The 5,000-nt window shown below is 34.0% G+C and overlaps 1 protein-coding gene across 6 annotated transcripts in view; it reads right to left on the bottom strand.

The window, feature by feature from the left end:
• Positions 1-4,340: 4,340 nt before the first annotated feature.
• Positions 4,341-5,000, bottom strand: part of Rho1 (ras-like GTP-binding protein Rho1) — a 28,586-nt gene continuing 27,926 nt past the window's right edge. For all 6 annotated transcript variants that reach the window (XM_043038435.2, XM_086551659.1, XM_086551660.1 and 3 more), the window contains exon 5: positions 4,341-5,000. This exon is cut by the window's right edge and continues 1,216 nt beyond it. The gene's annotated coding sequence lies outside the window, so the exon portion shown is untranslated.

The following is a 5,000-nucleotide window of genomic DNA, read 5'->3' as shown; positions in this document are numbered from 1 at the left end:
GTGAAATGAACTTTAAAATCAAGGCTTTTGGCAGGCTATCTTCATTGTTTCTGGTCATCCGTAGTTCAGGTATATGTAAACGTCACGTTGGCGGCAGAGTTGCACGATCTTTTCAATGCAAAACTTCAAAACACCCATGTGATAATCTTGTGATGAATTCTTGACTGTAAAGACGTGAGTAAGTAAACGTAAAAGAAATGTACACTTGCTGTGGATGATATTTTGAGCTACTATGTGGACTAGACATAATGACTGAGGCACAGAATTGCTCGTTCTATACAGAGGAGGAAGCTGATGTACTGAAAAATGAGTTTCCATATTACCTCAACTTTAAGGCTGTGTTCAAGTCTGTGATCCCACGCAACTAAGAGGGATAAATACGCAAAATAGACGTATTTATACATAAATGCACTTGAAGGTACTGTTGTTTTAACCATGTCTAAAACTTGCCTGTGACACTGCGTAAAGTGTATGCCCGATGAATCTTCAAAACCACTTCTAGACTGCAATATGGTTAGTATGGCCTACCCCAAGCATATACCATGTAACTACTTTTTAGACTTCGGTCAGTGTGTGGACGCCTGTGACCCATTTTGCTACTTATATTGAAGGGTTGTTGACAGCAAGAATGAAGACAAATTTCTTGCTGCCAATAACCTCGTGTTCCTGCATGAGCAGAGGTTTAAACAAAGGTACCCATGGTAGATAGCTAACAGCAAGGAATAGCTATACTTTGCTTATAGTCATAGTAGTTACAGACAAGAAGTCACCAGAACCCAGTCCTGGGTCATATCCTGTGGAGTACCATAGTCATAACAGCTCTGCAATGATTGTGACAGATTAAATATCATGATATAATGAGCAGAGGTAATGAGCAACTTGAAGTCATTGCTATTCTGTGGGTAAGTGGGAGAATTAAGTGGCTCTAGACTATATGTTGGATATAATTAATAGATTCTCTTATCCTCAATAGAGCATCTCCATGTGTACCTCTCTGCCCAGGGATGTGGCATGTTATCTCAACCACTGCCTCAGATTGTGTGTTCCTTTAAATGGTGCAGAGCAACTGTAGATGTGAATATATATATACAGTTTTAAGATGTTTCTGAATAGTGGGGTGTTTGTGTTTTAAATGTACAACTTTAATAAGAAGTAAATTGACACTCATGGATGGCAATACTCTTCAAAATAGTTGAATATCGATTAAGTTCAATTCCCGTCACGTACGACCACTTGAGATAACAGCCAATATCCACATGCATGGCGATTAGGAAGGGTGTCAAGTCCAATAAAACTCACTGTGTCTTCTTGATTGTGCCATGAATATACTCCTAATAGTATAAACAATTTAAGAGAATATGTGCTATAAAGTTAGAATGATAAACACCCTCTTTCCCCAATGAAGAGAATATTCATAATTGCCAAAGTATTATTGCATGCAACTGTGAATATTTGTGAGGTGGGTTTCAATTTTATATATTCCTGGGGTAGCTTGTGTAAGCGTTCATCTCTGTCGGGCAAAGACCTCGCAGTCGTGAATATTTGCAGGACGGGTCGAGAGCCTTCGAAAGATCCCGCGAAAGTAGCTCGAGACTTCCTTGAGGGCGGAAAACTTTGCGTATGCTGAGTAGCCTTACTATGTGCATATCAGATCAATTATTATTATGATTATATTTTTGTTTTTATTATTACTTGTACAAGGATGCACCATCTTTTACAGGCCATATAGAAAGCTTTGGATCAGGATTTTGTCTTGAGCTTGTTTTTAATGCTGTTTTTCTGACGTGGTTAAGAGAACTCCCATTTGGACATGGAAACCAGCGAAACTGAACTCTATATTTATCTTCATCATTATCATTAATTTTTGGGGTTTCATATTAATGATGAGAGATGGCTGGTTTTAAACGTAAGAGGTCCGATCACTCCTAAGTTGTTTTGGTTTTAGCGTGCTGCCCCAGAGCTCTTTATATAGGTTAACAAAGTCATGTGAATATTGGGCATACTTAGTACACTATGCTGGTTTGATTTTTATTTTTATTACTTTATGATATCGTCGTATTTTCTTTTTTCCCTTTTATTTTTTTTTTTTCATGTGGCATTTTACATTATAATTAAAAACAAAAAACTTACACCAAAGCTTTTGTATAGTCATGATAGGCACCAGTATGAATGAAAGAGGACTGCTAGGTGTGACTGACAGACATGAATCACACATGTCTTTGTTGACTGTAAATGTAGACACGACATGGAAAAGTTTACATCATTGGTCACTTGCATTCCTAATATATAAATGAAAGAAGCAATGTGACCGATATAGTCTTTTTTTTTTGTTTTGTTTTTGTTTTTAACATTACAATTTTCCTTCATGTACCATTTTAATCATCATTTTTGTTCTTATTAATGAAACCAAACACTATATATATATATATGTGGGTGCAGACTGTCTTCATGTTAAAATAAATCCAAGAAATGGAACAAAGTTTACTCATGTAACAAAAATACAAAAAACAAAAAAACAAACAAAAAAAGACAAAAAAAAAAAGTGTAATTCTAAGGTGAATAGAATTTTCTGCCCTGCAGGTGTAATGACATTAAAGTTGCATCGCTGTTTAGAAACTCTTAATCTCCTAACACCTGTGGAGTCGTAATAAGCTGCAGAGTAACAAAAATGAAAAAAAAAACGACTTGAAAATAAGTTTCCCGATCATGTTGACCATGATCACCTAAAAGGAAGCGACATGTAAAAAAAAAAAGCTCAAAATGACAAAATGCAAAAAAGTTAATTGTATGTGTGCTTTTGTATATTATCTTATTTCTAAGCTAATCACGCTAAGTGGCCTCTGTGCTTATGGTAACAGGAATGGAGACAATGCTGACAAAGTTTTTGTATCAAGCAACTCAAAAAAAGTAATAAAAATATGCAAATTTTGGAATAGTTTTAATCGGTATCCTTTTTTTATTTGATCTTGTGGCTTTTTTTTTTGTATTCCTTTATGCAGGTTTTACATTTATATTTGATTTTTTTTGTTAATGCATAAAGAATTGCACTGCTCCATTATTTTTTTCATTTTCAAAAAAAGAAAGAAAAAAAAGTGTGGGAGTTAAGTATCACTGTTGAAATGTTTGAGTGGTATAGGTGTATTGGGAGATGTTGAAGAATTGTGGGCAGTGTTGGAGGAATGGTGTGTTGGGTAGTTTATTGCTCATACATCATTCAGCTATATAATAGATTAAGGAAATTATCAGAACGGCTTACCTTTTTTTTTTTTTTTTTTTTTTTACACATTCAACAAATGGCAACCAAAAATGATTTTTTTTTTCTGCTGGATATGTAAATTACAAGAAATTGTTCAGGGGAGTTTATTCTTCCTCTCCATGCAAATTCATCTTTGATTCGTCTCTTTGTTATTGCATTCGCTAGCAACCACTTTTTCTTTTCTGTCGCCAGTTTCATAAGATAATGTCTACAGAGCAAGATTTAAATAATCTAAGCAAAGGATGTGCACACCTTAAATTTTGGTGATTAAAAAACTTTGTAGAAAAAAATTAATCTTACTTTACATTATTGCAGGATTTCACTTCATTACTTTGAGAACATTTTTATATTTAGTCTAGTTTTTAGCTGCATTTTTCAATTTGTTTACTTTTTGGCTGCAATTGACACTGATAGTAGAGAACCTTGATCTAACAAAGGTTAAGAATTTATCAATTAAGCTTTACATCTTTTGTTATATTTGCATAAGCAAACACAAACACTAGCTTGCTGTGATCCTTTGTCTGGTAAATTATGTTTTTACTATTTTAAACAAGGAAATGATCCCTGCCTTAAGGATGCTCATTATAGAGAGAAATTCATCTCACAGGCCAATGATGGACCTTTGTAAAGTCACTTTGAACTCGCTTGGCAGATCACCTTAAAGATAAAAAGTTTCTTGAACTGCTTTGTGGAAAAAGGGTTATGACATAACCAGAGAGGAATAAGATTTTAGTTTTACTTCCATGACTGGACACTATTGATGGGGGGGCAAGTATAATGATAATAACATCATTTTACTAATGATAATCAATTGACTTTATAATTACATTTAGAGAACCTAAAGTTTGTTGTTAACAAGGGAACAGGACATTACTTGTGGCACAAAAGAACAAAAAATACATCTTTTCTTTCTAAAACTCATGGAATATTATGCCTTGCAATGAGATAGGTTAGAGCATTGTTTTTTCAACAATTCAGAAGACTTGGCATCAATACAAATACTAGATAAAAACAAGTATTGATCTTAAAAAGAATTTAATCTCTTCTATGTTTCAAAATGTTTAGGGTTCCAAAAAACATTTAATAAAAGGATACATATTTATTACAAAAGGGTAAACTGAACATGATGTGCAACGCTGTACGTTTAATGTACGAGCTATTCCACAAAAAACTTACATAGTCCTTTTTAAAGATGCTTTAGCTCAAATACACATGAAAAGCAGTTCAGCTAACACTTTGCAATATACGGTTGAGCTTCTGGAAGCCACTGAGAAAGGTGACCATTCAAAGTTCCTCTATATTCTCCCAATTGAGAAACAAGCAACCTTCAGGAAAACCAATAATTCAAGATACCACACCTGTGCATGCAACTGGTAAAAAAAGATTTAACATGAAACTATAATAAAGAAAATAGAAAAAGTGAAAAATAAATATCTCTATAACAATTGTGAAATCTCCAATTTTTAAATGCTTGATTCAGGGTCGTCAAATAAAAAAAAATAAAAAAAAAGTTAACAAGGCTTCTCAGTGGCTTGAAGACACTCACTCCCCCAAGCAGAGTTCCTCTCAGAGCTGGTACATACTCTCAAGCTGCAAGTTCCTAAGGAACTTGTATCAAGCGGTTGTACGTACATACATACAAATCAATATAAAAAATCACACTTAGAATATGAAACACTGAAGTTGCTATGACTTGGAGAGTGGTTTGTTTACTTTATCTAATAATGGTCAATAACTGACATTT

This window comes from Penaeus japonicus, unplaced genomic scaffold (genome assembly GCF_977035675.1).
Source record: "Penaeus japonicus unplaced genomic scaffold, GWHDUDI00000001_assembly GWHDUDI00000025, whole genome shotgun sequence".
In the NCBI taxonomy this organism is placed as follows: Eukaryota; Metazoa; Arthropoda; class Malacostraca; order Decapoda; family Penaeidae; genus Penaeus; species Penaeus japonicus.
This window is presented reverse-complemented; position numbering and strand designations above follow the sequence as displayed.